Source organism: Ailuropoda melanoleuca, chromosome 1 (genome assembly GCF_002007445.2).
Source record: "Ailuropoda melanoleuca isolate Jingjing chromosome 1, ASM200744v2, whole genome shotgun sequence".
NCBI lineage: Eukaryota > Metazoa > Chordata > Mammalia > Carnivora > Ursidae > Ailuropoda > Ailuropoda melanoleuca.
In genome coordinates, this window is record NC_048218.1 from 106,072,211 (window position 1) to 106,089,383 (window position 17,173).

The 17,173-nt window shown below is 38.4% G+C and overlaps 1 long non-coding RNA gene across 1 annotated transcript in view; it reads left to right on the forward strand.

Moving 5' to 3' along the window:
* Window positions 1–16,547: 16,547 nt before the first annotated feature.
* Window positions 16,548–17,173, forward strand: part of LOC105234454 — a 29,642-nt gene continuing 29,016 nt past the window's right edge. Inside the window, exon 1 of the long non-coding RNA XR_853001.3 lies at window positions 16,548–16,677. This is a non-coding gene — a long non-coding RNA (uncharacterized LOC105234454). The remainder of the gene's footprint in view (window positions 16,678–17,173) is intronic.

Sequence of the window (17,173 nt, forward strand, 5' to 3'; positions counted from 1 at the left end):
TATTAAGTATTATTCTGTAAGCTTTCATGTAACATTAACATGCTCAAAGGTCAGTGAAAATGAGGGTTAAGATCAGTAAAACCTATAAGCACATCCTTGAGCGCATTAATGACATCTGTGTCCACACTAACACTGACAAAATAGGTTGGTTGCTAAAATTTACGGTTATATTTTGAGTTTGCATAGCATTTTGTAAAGTACCCAGTTCAATACTTATATTCAGATAAAATTCTGGATCCAAGTGATGCTGAATTCTGTGGAGACACATCTAAGAATAGCATATTGAATTGTAAGTGGACTTGAACTTCAATTTTAAGTAGTTAAAATACTCTTCCTGGAAGCAAAAAGGACCCTCAAACTACCTATTGTATTTATAAAAAGATAAACTTTCCATTAATACTTAAAGAAGGCTTCAAAGCAACTCAGAAACATTAATTAACTGAAGCATCGGAGCATGCCTATGAAGTAGGAAGAAACTATTTGTACCCTTTTTAGGCCAAGAAAAGGCAGAGGGTTGTAACTAGTTCACCTGAAGATAATCAATTTAGTAGTAAGATGAATAGGCTTTTATTTCTAGAAATTAGAGCCCATGGGGTCTTCCAGCAGAAGATAGGAGTTCTGACTACACCAGAGAAACCTGATCTCTTGTCCCAACCCTGTTCCACTTATTTCCAATGTGATCTCGGACAAATTTACTTCCGTGTAAATAGAATAATTATATTTTAAAAGGTAACATAAGACTTAAATGGCAATGTAGACAAAGCATTTCACATTGTGACTGACCCATTGCAGGCATATTGTAAATGGAGTATCTCATCTTTTATTTATTTACCATTTATTCCATTAAGAGAGCGAATGAGTTCACTTTCGAGGGTACAAAGCAATCAAAACAGATGTCATCATTTTAGCCATCAGGTTGCTCAGTTGATGCTGTTCTGAATGTACATGTGAACTATTTATTTAACAAACTGCACTATCCTAGGGTCCACCAGGTTTTACAGTTCTTCTCATATCTGATCCAGAGTCTCTGAACCAAAAGGAATCACTTTCAATTTACTGAGGATTAAGACAGACTCCCAGTTTGAAAGCAACAGTGAATCTGTAAAGATGCTTTAGAATTGTTGCCACAAATTGTTTATTTTACAATTCTATCCTTGATTTAAAACTCACATTATGGACTCAGGATCCCCATATGTCTTCATCCTCAAAAGTCAAATTCCTTATTTGCTACATTGTTATTCTAGAGATACAAGCTAAATAACTCCCATTGATGAAGTTACATTTTCAGGACTGGTAAGTTTAAGCATAATGCTGGGATGTGGAAGGAAGAAACACTGTTTCTGTGACAGAAGTCGTCTACTTTAACAGTAGAGTAGGAAAAATAATTTGTGGCATTTTGTTTTAAGCTTTAGGAAATCTTTCAGGCTATACATACTGTAATTGTATTGTAATTTTTATTTNCGCTGGGATGTGGAAGGAAGAAACACTGTTTTTGTGACAGAAGTCGTCTACTTTAACAGTAGAGTAGGAAAAATAATTTAGTGGCATTTTGTTTTAAGCTTTAGGAAATCTTTCAGGCTATACATACTGTAATTGTATTGTAATTTTTATTTGAAGGGAAATTTAAAAAAATTTTAAACTTTCTAAATTAAAAAAAATTTTAGTTGAGTGGTACCTGGGTGGCTCAGTCGTTAAGCGTCTGTCTTCTGCTCAGGGCGTGATCCCAGGGTTCTGGGATCAAGCCCACATGGGGATCCCTGCTCTGCTGGGAGCCTGCTTCTCCCTCTTCCACTCCCCCTGCTTGTGTTTCCTCTCTCCCTGCCTCTCTCTCTGTCAAATAAATAAATAAAATCTTTTAAAAAATAGTTGAAGTTTACACATATATGTATATGTATACGTCATATATATATATGCATATATATACACACACACACATATTTTATATATATTTGAGACAGAACGAGAGAGAGAGAGATCACAAAGGGAGAGGGAGAAGCAGACTCCCTGCTGAGTGGGGAGCCCAACGTGGGACTCCATCCCAGGACCCTGGGATCATGACCTGAGCCTAAGGCAGATGCTTAACTGACTGAGCCATCCAGGCGCCCCTAGTTGAAGCATAGTTGACACAANACTGAGCCATCCAGGCGCCCCTAGTTGAAGCATAGTTGACACAAAATCTTACATTAATTTCAGGTGTACAACACAGTGATTTGACAAAAGAAATTTTTTATTTCTTTTTTGGGCTTTTCTTGCCTCTTTCTTTTGTCTATTGCCCCTATGCCTATTCCTACAAAAATTTATTTTAGTTTTGTTTCCTGTAGTCTCCATGACAGAAGTCAGATTTAAAAGCTCTTTAACACAAAATCCCACATTACAGAGAAAGATCACAAGGTTATGTTAATCTTTAAAGGAGAGTTGTAATTTATGTCTCCTATCTCCTATGTGGCCCCCTGTCTAAATCATACACTCTGTTTGGTTGACCTCAAATTCTTCCTTCCAATATACACTGTAATTCTCCAATATAGCTCTTTCCTTTCTCTATAAATAGAAAACAAAGCTCTTGCCAAATAATACAGACTATGCTGTGGTTGTGAGATCTGTGGAGATCAGAGGAACCCAAGGTCATCTATTCAGACGCCTATTTTGCACATAATAAAACTGAGACACAGACCATATTGGTATCCAAAGACCAGCAGCCAATGTGAGGAAAAGCTGAGATTTGAACTATTTTTACTTCCTGGGGAGAGAAACAAAAAAGCATCTACTCTACAGCTTTATTTTTATTAGTAGGATTGTATATTGTTGGAAAGATTTGGTTGGTTGGAGTGACCAGCAAAATGGTGGCATAGGAATTTCCACTCCTCATTCTCCCCCATCCTCCACCAGAAACATCAGTTTGAACAAGTATCCTTCACAAGAGCCAAGGATTCCAGCTGAAGGATTATAGCACCTGGGTGAAGCACAAAAATAGGAAAGGACATTTTAAGGAGGGTAGAAAAAATAGATTCACACTACCCCCATTACCCCAGCCTGGGCAGAGAGAGGCAGGGAGAGACACCTTTCCCATAGAGGACAGTAAAATGTGCCAGGTTTCATGATGGACTCCAAATTCAGCCAGCCCTAGCACCAGGCCAATTCCTACAGCCCTAGGTAACTCCCTGTGTGCTCTCATGAACCCAGGCTCCTGCTTATCATGGTGCTTGTTGACTCCAGGAACACCACCTGTGTCCACTAACTCTTTTGGCCTCAGGCAGCTCCATTGNCTGATCCAGAGTCTCTGAACCAAAAGGAATCACTTTCAATTTACTGAGGATTAAGACAGACTCCCAGTTTGAAAGCAACAGTGAATCTGTAAAGATGCTTTAGAATTGTTGCCACAAATTGTTTATTTTACAATTCTATCCTTGATTTAAAACTCACATTATGGACTCAGGATCCCCATATGTCTTCATCCTCAAAAGTCAAATTCCTTATTTGCTACATTGTTATTCTAGAGATACAAGCTAAATAACTCCCATTGATGAAGTTACATTTTCAGGACTGGTAAGTTTAAGCATAATGCTGGGATGTGGAAGGAAGAAACACTGTTTCTGTGACAGAAGTCGTCTACTTTAACAGTAGAGTAGGAAAAATAATTTGTGGCATTTTGTTTTAAGCTTTAGGAAATCTTTCAGGCTATACATACTGTAATTGTATTGTAATTTTTATTTGAAGGGAAATTTAAAAATTTTTAAACTTTCTAAATTAAAAAACATTTAAGTTGAGTGGTACCTGGGTGGCTCAGTCGTTAAGCATCTGTCTTCTGCTCAGGGCGTGATCCCAGGGTCCTGGGATCAAGCCCACATGGGGATCCCTGCTCTGCTGGGAGCCTGCTTCTCCCTCTTCCACTCCCCCTGCTTGTGTTTCCTCTCTCCCTGCCTCTCTCTCTGTCAAATAAATAAATAAAATCTTTTAAAAAATAGTTGAAGTTTACACATATATGTATATGTATACGTCATATATATATATGCATATATATACACACACACACATATTTTATATATATTTGAGACAGAACGAGAGAGAGAGAGATCACAAAGGGAGAGGGAGAAGCAGACTCCCTGCTTGGCAGGGAGCCCAACGTGGGACTCCATCCCAGGACCCTGGGATCATGACCTGAGCCTAAGGCAGATGCTTAACTGACTGAGCCATCCAGGCGCCCCTAGTTGAAGCATAGTTGACACAAAATCTTACATTAATTTCAGGTGTACAACACAGTGATTTGACAAAAGAAATTTTTTATTTCTTTTTTGGGCTTTTCTTGCCTCTTTCTTTTGTCTATTGCCCCTATGCCTATTCCTACAAAAACTTATTTTAGTTTTGTTTCCTGTAGTCTCCATGACAGAAGTCAGATTTAAAAGCTCTTTAACACAAAATCCCACATTACAGAGAAAGATCACAAGGTTATGTTAATCTTTAAAGGAGAGTTGTAATTTATGTCTCCTATCTCCTCTGTGGCCCCCTGTCTAAATCATACACTCTGTTTGGTTGACCTCAAATTCTTCCTTCCAATATACACTGTAATTCTCCAATATAGCTCTTTCCTTTCTCTATAAATAGAAAACAAAGCTCTTGCCAAATAATACAGACTATGCTGTGGTTGTGAGATCTGTGGAGATCAGAGGAACCCAAGGTCATCTATTCAGACGCCTATTTTGCACATAATAAAACTGAGACACAGACCATATTGGTATCCAAAGACCAGCAGCCAATGTGAGGAAAAGCTGAGATTTGAACTATTTTTACTCCTGGGGAGAGAAACAAAAAAGCATCTACTCTACAGCTTTATTTTTATTAGTAGGATTGTATATTGTTGGAAAGATTTGGTTGGTTGGAGTGACCAGCAAAATGGTGGCATAGGAATTTCCACCCCTCATTCTCCCCCATCCTCCACCAGAGGGAGGTATCCTTCACAAGAGCCAAGGATTCCAGCTGAAGGATTATAGCACCTGGGTGAAGCACAAAAATAGGAAAGGACATTTTAAGGAGGGTAGAAAAAATAGATTCACACTACCCCCATTACCCCAGCCTGGGCAGAGAGAGGCAGGGAGAGACACCTTTCCCATAGAGGACAGTAAAATGTGCCAGGTTTCATGATGGACTCCAAATTCAGCCAGCCCTAGCACCAGGCCAATTCCTACAGCCCTAGGTAACTCCCTGTGTGCTCTCATGAACCCAGGCTCCTGCTTATCATGGTGCTTGCTGACTCCAGGAACACCACCTGTGTCCACTAACTCTTTTGGCCCCAGGCAGCTCCATTGGCTCCAGATGGCATCCTTGGCACCAGTCTTTTGTTTCACCTGAACCTGTCAACTCCAGCAGCCCCAGGTAGTTCCTGAAGCCCTAGCAGCTCCCATGAGCCCAGGACCCTGGCTCATTCTGTGCTTGTCTGCTCCAGCAGTACCAGGGAGTGTTTGTGGCACTAGGTTTCTGGCAGGCCCCTATGAATCTGGGCCCTAGAGTCATCCTTTTGCCTCTGGCTCCTGTGGCAGCTCCTGTGGCAACAGGCTATCAGTAGGCTCCTGTGAACNCGCTGGGATGTGGAAGGAAGAAACACTGTTTTTGTGACAGAAGTCGTCTACTTTAACAGTAGAGTAGGAAAAATAATTTAGTGGCATTTTGTTTTAAGCTTTAGGAAATCTTTCAGGCTATACATACTGTAATTGTATTGTAATTTTTATTTNTGCTGGGATGTGGAAGGAAGAAACACTGTTTCTGTGACAGAAGTCGTCTACTTTAACAGTAGAGTAGGAAAAATAATTTGTGGCATTTTGTTTTAAGCTTTAGGAAATCTTTCAGGCTATACATACTGTAATTGTATTGTAATTTTTATTTGAAGGGAAATTTAAAAATTTTTAAACTTTCTANAATTTTAAACTTTCTAAATTAAAAAAAATTTTAGTTGAGTGGTACCTGGGTGGCTCAGTCGTTAAGCGTCTGTCTTCTGCTCAGGGCGTGATCCCAGGGTTCTGGGATCAAGCCCACATGGGGATCCCTGCTCTGCTGGGAGCCTGCTTCTCCCTCTTCCACTCCCCCTGCTTGTGTTTCCTCTCTCCCTGCCTCTCTCTCTGTCAAATAAATAAATAAAATCTTTTAAAAAATAGTTGAAGTTTACACATATATGTATATGTATACGTCATATATATATATGCATATATATACACACACACACATATTTTGTATATATTTGAGACAGAACGAGAGAGAGAGAGATCACAAAGGGAGAGGGAGAAGCAGACTCCCTGCTGAGTGGGGAGCCCAACGTGGGACTCCATCCCAGGACCCTGGGATCATGACCTGAGCCTAAGGCAGATGCTTAACTGACTGAGCCATCCAGGCGCCCCTAGTTGAAGCATAGTTGACACAAAATCTTACATTAATTTCAGGTGTACAACACAGTGATTTGACAAAAGAAATTTTTTATTTCTTTTTTGGGCTTTTCTTGCCTCTTTCTTTTGTCTATTGCCCCTATGCCTATTCCTACAAAAATTTATTTTAGTTTTGTTTCCTGTAGTCTCCATGACAGAAGTCAGATTTAAAAGCTCTTTAACACAAAATCCCACATTACAGAGAAAGATCACAAGGTTATGTTAATCTTTAAAGGAGAGTTGTAATTTATGTCTCCTATCTCCTATGTGGCCCCCTGTCTAAATCATACACTCTGTTTGGTTGACCTCAAATTCTTCCTTCCAATATACACTGTAATTCTCCAATATAGCTCTTTCCTTTCTCTATAAATAGAAAACAAAGCTCTTGCCAAATAATACAGACTATGCTGTGGTTGTGAGATCTGTGGAGATCAGAGGAACCCAAGGTCATCTATTCAGACGCCTATTTTGCACATAATAAAACTGAGACACAGACCATATTGGTATCCAAAGACCAGCAGCCAATGTGAGGAAAAGCTGAGATTTGAACTATTTTTACTCCTGGGGAGAGAAACAAAAAAGCATCTACTCTACAGCTTTATTTTTATTAGTAGGATTGTATATTGTTGGAAAGATTTGGTTNTATGGGGAAAGAAACAAAAAAGCATCTACTCTACAGCTTTATTTTTATTAGTAGGATTGTATATTGTTGGAAAGATTTGGTTGGTTGGAGTGACCAGCAAAATGGTGGCATAGGAATTTCCACCCCTCATTCTCCCCCATCCTCCACCAGAGGGAGGTATCCTTCACAAGAGCCAAGGATTCCAGCTGAAGGATTATAGCACCTGGGTGAAGCACAAAAATAGGAAAGGACATTTTAAGGAGGGTAGAAAAAATAGATTCACACTACCCCCATTACCCCAGCCTGGGCAGAGAGAGGCAGGGAGAGACACCTTTCCCATAGAGGACAGTAAAATGTGCCAGGTTTCATGATGGACTCCAAATTCAGCCAGCCCTAGCACCAGGCCAATTCCTACAGCCCTAGGTAACTCCCTGTGTGCTCTCATGAACCCAGGCTCCTGCTTATCATGGTGCTTGTTGACTCCAGGAACACCACCTGTGTCCACTAACTCTTTTGGCCTCAGGCAGCTCCATTGACTCCAGATTGCATCCCTGGCACCAGTCTTTTGTTTCACCTGAACCTGTCAACTCCGGCAGCCCCAGGTAGTTCCTGAAGCCCTAGCAGCTCCCATGACCCCAGGACCCTGGCTCATTCTGTGCTTGTCTGCTCCAGCAGTACCAGGGAGTGTTTGTAGCAGCAGGTTTCTGGCAGGCCCCTATGAATCTGGGCCCCAGAGTCATCCTTTTGCCTCTGGCTCCTGTGGCAGCTCCTGTGGCAACAGGCTATCAGTAGGCTCCTGTGAACTCAGACCCCCATCTCAGTCTGGCATCTGCCAGCTCCAGCAAACCCAGGTGTCTCCTGTGGCCCCAGGCCACATTGTTAGTACCAGGTTCCTGGAGAGGGAGGCCCTGTGAATCTAGGCCCTTGGCTCACCCCCCAGAACTTCTGGCTCTAGCAACCCCAGGCACCTGTTATGTCTTCCGTTGGCTTCTTTGGTTCTGGGCTCTCAGAGGTCCCCTGTATGCCCAGGTTTCTGGCCTCCACAGGCCCTGGCCAGTGCCAATAACCTGGACAGCTTATTATCCACAGGTGGCTTCTACAGCTCCAGGCAGCTTCCTTGGCTCCAGGCTCCTGGAGGGCTCCTTGAACACTGCCTCCAATCCACTCCAGTATCTTCCAGGTCCTACAGACCCAGGCAGATCCAGTGACTCCAGGTTCTCAGCCTACCTCACCACCAGCTGATTCCCATAGCACCAGGTACCTGCAAGACCCTGTGAGCCCAGGTTCCTAACTCAGCCCAGCACTCGGTCTCTCTTCTGATCCTGGATGGTTCCTATGGCCTCAAGATCCCAATCAGTGCCCATAAATGCAGGCTCCAGGGGGCACTTGTGTACCTCAGATTTGGTGGAGTCCCACACCAGGTTGACTACTGCCATCCCAGGCTTTTGATCCACCCCAATAGAAGGCTGCCTAAGAACTCTACCATAAGCATACCTTTGGACACCCTCAGACTGCCCTCCCAGAGTCTCTGGATAAGTGATTGGTGAAGAGCTTTGTTTGTGAAGGCAGTTCATAAAGACTGGGAGAGGAGCCTACATCCCCAAATGTGCAACCACAAATGTAAGGCCACAAAGATCTTGAATAATCCAGGAAATATGACGCCACAAAAGAAAACTAAGAAGATTCCAATGACTGACCCCACAGAAATGAAAGTCTCTAAACTGTGACAAAGAATTTAGAATAATTATCTCAAAGAAACTCCATGAACTACAAGAAAACACAGAACTAAATGAAATTAAGATAAGGATGCCTAAACAAAAGTTCAACAACAAAAAAGAAACCATTAAAAAAATCAAGCAGAGGGGCGCCTGGGTGGCAGAGCGGTTAAGCATCTGCCTTCAGCTCAGGGCGTGATCCCGGCGTTCTGGGATCGAGCCCCACGTCAGGCTCTTCCGCTATGAGCCTGCTTCTTCCTCTCCCACTCCCCCTGCTTGTGTTCCCTCTCTCGCTAGCTGTCTCTATCTCTGTCAAATAAATAAATAAAATCTTTAAAAAAAAAAAATCAAGCAGAAATCCTAGACTTGAAGTCTACAATGACTGAACTGAAGAATTTAGTAGAAATCTTAAACAATAGACTTGACCAAGCAGAAGAAAAAAAACGAGAACTGGAAGGCCATTTGAAATCATACAGCCAGAGAAGCAAAGAAAAAGAGAATGAAAAAGCCTATGTGAATTATGCAATACCACTAAAATTAAAATAATCTATATATTATTGAAGTCCCACAAGGAGAGAAGACAGAGAAAAGAGCAGAAATCTTATTTAAAGAAATAAGGGCTGAAAAGTTCCCAAATCTGGGGAGAGATTTTAGGTCCTTCTAGATAAGTTCAAGAAGCTAATATGTCATCCTCAGATTTTAAACCCCAAAGATCTTCTTCAAGATGCATTATAATAAAACTGTCTAAAATCAAAGACAAAAAGAAAATTTAAAAAGCAGCAAGTGAAATAAAATTTCTCATATGTAAGGGAAACCCTATAAAACTATTGGCAGACAGCTCAGCAGAAACTTACAGGCCAGGAGAGAATAAGATGATATAGTGAAAGTGCTGAAAGAAAAAAACTGCCAATCAAAAAACTTTACTCAGAAACGATGTCATTCAGGAGTGGAGAGATAAGGACTTTGACAAATAAATAAAAGCTGAGGGAGTTCATCATCACAAGACCTGCTTTATAAGAAATGCTGAAACTTCATCAAAGAGAAGATTAAAAATGCTAACTAGTGATAAGAAAACATGAAAATATAAAACATGCTGGTAAGACAAGTATGTCATTAGATTAAAAATATTCCAATACGGAGGGCAGTGCCCCTTCTTTCATTCCAGGCAGAGGAGAGTCCCCTTTAATCAAAAATGCAAGTAAGATCCAGGGCATGATAACAATAAGTAGGATAACCAAACAACCAAATATCCAGGATAAGATTTATTTTGTTTTATTTATTTATTTTTTATTTTTTTAAAGATTTTATTTATTTATTGGACAGAGAGAGACACAGCAAGAGAGGGAACACCAGCAGGGGGAGTGGGAGAGGGAGAAGCAGGTTTCCCACCGAGCAGGGGGCCCAATGTGGGGCTCGATCCCAGGACCCCAGGATCCTGATCTGAGCCAAAGGCAGACGCTTAACAACTGAGCCACCCAGGTGCCCCGCAGGATAAGATTTTTTTAAAATCACTTATACCAGTAACAAGGTAAATCTCTTTTTGAGTGAGAAAAGATAATCAACAAATGTTAAGACCAAAATGACACAGATGTTGGAATTATTCAACTAGGATTTGAAAGCAGTCATTATAAAAATACTTCAGTGAGAAATTATGGACACACTGAAACAAATGAAAGACTAGAAAATCTCAGCAAAGAAATAAAAGATGTAAAGAAGAACCAGATTCAAGTTTTAGAACTGAAAAATACAATTACTGAAATAAAAAGCTCAATGGATGGGCTCAAAAAAATTATAATACTGTAATCTTGTTGTGTGTTAATCACCAAACTGTAGTATAAAAGTTTAAAGGAGAAAAGTATTAAAAAATAAGTATAGCTACAGTAATTTGTTAATGGACACAAAATATAAAAAGAGGGAATTATGAGAAAAAAAACATAAGTTATGGGGGAAGGATAAAAGAGTAAGGTTTTTGTATGCAAAGATAAGTTGTTATCAGTGTAAAATAGACATATCGATAGAGTGTTTTAGGTAAGCCTCATGGTAACCACAAAGCAAAAACCTACAGTAGATATGTGAATGATAAAGAGGAAGGAATCTAAGTATAGAGATTCATCAAATCATAAAGGAAGAGAGCAAGAGGAACAAAGGAATTACAGCACAGCCAGAAAACAATAAACAAAATGGCAATAGTAAGTCCATAACTGTCAGTATTACTTCACATGTAAATGGATTAAATTCTCCAATCAAAAGGCATAGAGTCCTGAATGGATTAAAAACAGAACTCAACTATATGCTGCCTATAAAAGACTCGCTTTAGCTTTAAGGACACACATAGACTCAAAGTGAAAGGTTGGAAAAAGATTCTGTGCAAATGGAAAAGAAAAGAGAGCAGGGGTAGCTATATTTATGTCAGACAAAATAAACTTAAAGTTAAAATATTAACAAGTTGGGTGCCGGGGTGGCTCAGTTGGTTAAGCGTCAGCCTTCGGCTTAGGTCATGATCTCAGGTTCCTGGGGTCAAGCCCAACATCAGGCTCCCTGCTCAGCTAACAACCAGCTTCTTCCTCTCCCTCTGCCATTCCCCCTACTTATTCTCTCTCTCTCTCAAATAAATAAATAAAATCTTTAAAAATAAACAAAACAAAACAAGATATTAACAAGGGACAAAGGTCATTATATGCTGATAAAGAGATCAACTCATCAAAAGAATATATAACAATTATAAATATTTATAAATATAAATAAAGTCTTTAAAACAAAACAAAAAATATTAACAAGAGACAAAGAAGGTCATCATATAATGATAAAGATATCAACCCATCAAAAGAATATAAAACAATTATAAATATATATGCACCCAACATTGGAGTACTTAAATATATTAAGCAAGAACTAACATATTTGAAGGGAGATATAGACAACAATACAATTTTACTAGGGGACTTCAATGGATATTATATCCACACAGAAAATCAATAAGGAAACACTGAACTTGAACTATAGACAAAATGGACCTAACAGTCATATACATAATATTCCATCCAACAACTGCAGAATACACATTCTCAAGGGCACAAAGAACATTCTGCAGGATAGATCATATGCTAAGTCACAAAACAAACCTTAGCAAATGTAAGAAGATTGAAATCATACCAAGTATATTTTCTGAATACGATAGTATGATACTAGAAATCAGTAACAGGAGAAAAACTGTAAAATTCACAAATAAATGGAAATGAAACAGCACATTCCTAAACAACAATAGGTTGAAAAAAAATCAAAAGAGAAATGAAAAATTATCTTAAAACCAACAAAAATGGAAACACAATGTATCAAAACTAATGGGATGCAAGAAAAGCTGTTATAAGAGGAAGTTTATTTTTTCAAGATTTTATTTATTTCAGGGGCTCCTGGATGGCTCAGTCACTAAGCATCTGGCTTCAGCTCAGCGCGTGATCCCAGAGTCCTGGGATCGAGCCCCACATCGGGCTCCTCCACTGAGAGCCTGCTTCTTCCTCTCCCACTCCCCCTACTTGTGTTCCTTCTCTCGCTGACTGCCTCTCTCTCTGTCAAATGAATAAATAAAACCTAAAAAAAAAAAGATTTTGTTTATTTCAGGCAGAGAGAGAAGAGGAAGTTTATAGTGATAAATGCCTACATTAAGAAAGATCACAAATAAACAATCAAACTTTACACCTCAAGGGGTTAGAAAAGAAGAACAAACTAAGCCCAGAGTTAATAGAAGGAAAGAAATAAGAGAGATCAGAGCAGAAGTAATTTAAATAGAGATCAGAAGAACAACAGAAAAGATCAATAAAGATAAGAGCTGGTTTCTAGAAAAGATAAAACTGATAAATTCTTAGACTAACAAAAAAAAGATGTAAAAAAAATAAAATGAGAAATGAAGAGGAAACATGACAACTGAGAGCATAGAAATACAAAGGATCATAAGAAACCACTATGGACAATTATACACAAATTCGATAACCCAGAAGAAATGGATAATTCCTAGAAACATGCAAATTACCAAGACTGAATCATAAAGAAATAGAAAATTTGAACAGACTAATAACAAGTGAAGAGATTGACTCAGTAATCAAAAACCTTCCAACTAAGAAAAGCCCAGAACCAAAGGGTTTCATGGTGAATTCTATTAAATATATAAAGAACAATTAATGCCAATTCTTCTGAATTCTTCAGAAAAAACAGAAAGGAAGGAACACTCCCAAACTCATTTTTTGAGGCCAACATTACCTTGACAGATAAGATAAGACAGATAAGAACACTATAAGAAAAGAAAATTACAGGCCAGTATCCGTGGTCAATGTAAATGCAAAAGTTCTCCACACAACACTAGTAAGTAAAATTCAGCAGTACATTAGAAGGATCACACTCCATGATCAAGGAGGATTTATCCCTGAGATGCAAGAATGATTCAACTTGTGGAAATTAATAAATGTTATATACCACACTAGCAGAATGAAAAATAAAAATCCTATGATCACCTCAATAGATGCAGTAAATGCAGTTGACAAAATTCAACATCCATTCAAGATAAAAACTCCTACTATATTGAGTATAAAAGAAACGCACATCAACATAATAATGGCCATATATAAGAAACCCATAACAAACATCATACTCGAGAGTCAAAGTTTGAAAGCTTTTTCACTAAGATCAGAAACAAGACAAGGGTGCCTACTCTCAGCACTCCTATTGAATACTACTGGAAGTCCTAGCCAGAGCAGTCAGGGAAGAAAAAGAAAAAAAGCATCCAAATCGGAAAGGAAGAAGTAAAACTGTATTTGCAAATGATATAATCTTATATAGAAAGAACCTAAATATTGCATGAAAAAACTATTGGAACTAATCAACAAATACAGTAAAGTTGTAGGGTACAAAATTAACATCCCCAAATCATTGCATTTCTGTACACTAACAAGGAACTATCTGAAAAAAGAAACAAAGAAAACATTCTCATGTATAATAGCATTTAAAAAGTAACACACTTAGGCATAAATTTAACCCAGGAGGTAAAAGATCTGTACCCTAAAAGTCACAGACATGGAGGAAAGAAATTGATGAAGACAAAAATAATATTTGCAAACCATCTATCTGATAAGAAGTTAATATCCAAAATACATAAGGAATTCATAGAACTCAATAGCAAAAAAACAAACCAAAAAACCAAAAGCAAAAACAAAAACCCAAATAACTCAATCTGATTAAAAAATGGGCAAAGGACCAGAATAGACATTTTTCCAAAGAAGACATAATATATGGCCAACTAACACATGAAAAGATCCTCAACATCACTAATCATCAGAGAAATGCAAATTGAAATCACAATGACCTATCATCTCACAACTGTTAGAATATTATCAAATTATCAAAAAGATAAGCAACAAGTCTTGACAAGGCTGTGGAGAAAAGAGAACTCTTCGCACTGTTGGTGGAAATGTAAATTTGTACAGCCACTATGGAAAACAGTATGGAGTTTCCTCAAAAAATTAAAATTAGAAAAACCACATGATCTGGCAATTTCAGTTCTTGGTATATGTTTGAAGGAAATCAGAACACTATCTTGAAGAGATAACGGCACCCCCCGTGTTCATTGCAGGACTATTCACAATAGCCGAGACATGGAAACAGCCTAAGTGTCCATCAACAGATGAATAGATAAAGAAAATGTGGTACCTATAGGTGATGGAATATTATTCAGCCATAAAAAAGGAGATCCTGTCTTTTGAGACAACATGGGTGGAACTTGAGGGCATAATGCTAAGTGAAATAAGTCAGAGAAAGACAAATACTTCTGTTTTCATTTATATGTGGAATCTGAAAAAGCTGAACTGCTGGAAATAGAGAGTAGAATGGTGGTTGCCAGGGACTGGGGGTGAGGGAAACAGAGAAATGTTGGTCAAAGGGTACAAACTCCCAGATATAAGATGAGTAAGTTTTGGTAATCTAATATACAAGGTGGGGAGTATAATAAACTGTATTGTATTATATACTTGTATTATATATGTGTGTATATTATATATTTGTATATATAATACTTCAAATGTTATATACTTGAAACTTGTTGGGAGAGTAGATTTTAAAAGTTGGCACCACACAAAAAAAATGGTAATCTTGTGATGGGATGGAGGTATTAAATAACCTTATTGTGGTACTTACTTTGTAATATAGATATGTATCAAATTATCATATTATATACCTAAATTTACATATGTTACATGTCAATAATAATATTTCAATAAAGCTGGGGTGAAAGGAGAAAGATTTAGTTGGTTGGGACTGATCACATGACTGATCGTCACTCAAATGCGCTGAATAGGCAATAAATTTAATACCATGGGTCTCCTTCACATTTAGTGCACTCTGCCTTATATGCAGATCTTGATTAGAAATACAGAAGAATCTAGATAGTAAATACTGCATGCTCTTACATAATTTCATTAACAGTCAGGAAGATCCTTGATCTTATATATTTTCATTGGAACTTGGCAAGAAATTTAGCATTGGGCAAACCCAACAGTGGTTCATACAATGTAGTATGGGTCAAACTGATAACAGAAGATTCCAAATTTGCTTCATGTAAAATTTTGTGTGCAATTAGCTGAATAGAGAAAAACTGTCTTCTTCAACCAACTAATCCCGTATCTTTCTTATCTCCCAAGAAAAACTGCTTGAATATTCAGAAGTTTCTCAAGACTGAATGCATCTTGCAGAGAGTTTGTGTCTAACATTTGGCAAATTTTACGAGACACTAATTTGGAGAAAAGTCCCTAATTTTAGTCCTCAGATCTCAAAGCTGCTTGCAGTTCTATTCTTCTGATATGCAAAGCCAAACTGTCAAAGCAGATTCTGAACATTTGGGAAGTGTTCCTGATAGGAGACAATCTTTTCATTTGAAAGTGGAACTGAATCTATATTTATAACATGAGATGTGTTATTTTTATAATAGGTTGTAAAAAATAAATAACCTTTCTGTGGTATTTAAAAATATTTAAGAAGCCCCCTTCTCTCAAATAAAATATTTCTCAATATTAAAGAAAAATCAGATATTCATTAGTGATAAATCAAGCTACACAAATGATTTCAATGTTGGCAGTGGATGCCTTTCTTTAAATCTGATAATGTACTGTGACCATCAAACAGAAATAGTACCTACAGCAAAAAAAAAAATATATATATATATATATATTATTTTTCCTGTCCTAAGAATCCTTTTGTAATAAAATATTTTACTTCTTCGCTGTATTTTCACTTCCATTTACCACTCTACCTAACAGAATCTGGAAAAAAGAAATTACATAACTTAAAATGTCAGGCAAAGATGTCAAGTCAGTTATGTCTATTAGATTATCCACGTTGTTTCATCAGTTGCAAATCACGTTTTTGAGTTCTGGTAGTCATTATCATTTTCTGCCTTGTTTGCTCAGGTTCTATCATGCAGCTAGGAATCTGATATATTTATTGTAGTTAAGCCCTTACTTTAGACTCAGCTCCAGGAAATTTGACTTTTGTTATTTTCTCTGTGCTCCAAGATCCTTATTTTGGTTGCTTAGGGAGTAAAGTCTTAACTATTTCCAGTAGTAACATGTTTTTGCTTTGAGCCTCAGTTCCAAAAACTGGGTCCCCTACTTGCTTTCAACACTCCCAGAGGCTGTCAAGCTGCCTCCCTGCATTTAAATACTCTTAACACCTAATTCCAGCTTCTCCTCACGGGAAGGGTCTGCGCATGCGTGATTTTGCCGGCACCGCTCCTGGTGTTTCCCCACAGTTCAACCCATCCGTGTCACGCTCTGGTGAACTGCGCGAGGATTTTGGCAGGGACGGATTTCAGATGTGCGAACTGCTGATTTTCGACAATGAAATCAGTCGTGGGAAGAGGCTGATATATTACTCTCTTTTTACTATTTCCAAGGTAGGACTTTAAGGCTTCTTTGAAACTGCACTTCCTCCCCTTTTAGGTACCTGGATGTAGGGAGGAGGTTTGCCAGGAGAAAGAGGTGCCCTTGCCTTCTTAGAAGTGTGCTTTTGTTGCTAGTCCATCGGGACATTTTGTTCCTAGTCTCACATGTGTATCTTGGGCTCCCTCACGTAACCCTCTCCGCCTCCCCGCAACCCTCTCCGCCTCCCCGCAGTTTGCTGACTGTACCCCAGTGTCAAGCACATACCTACTTATTACACTGCTCCCCCACTGTTTGAAGATGAGGGTTATTTTCTCATTATGAAATATTTCATGGAGATATGATGACATATATGAGAGCTATAATAAATCATAATGAAATGGCCACCTGTCTACCCACTACACAGGTTTTAATAATAAATATTTCATTATCTGGCAATACAATTCATCAGAAAGTCGCACATTTTTTTAAAATCAACGTAATGAAGTACTTAATACAAAAGAGAAAGAG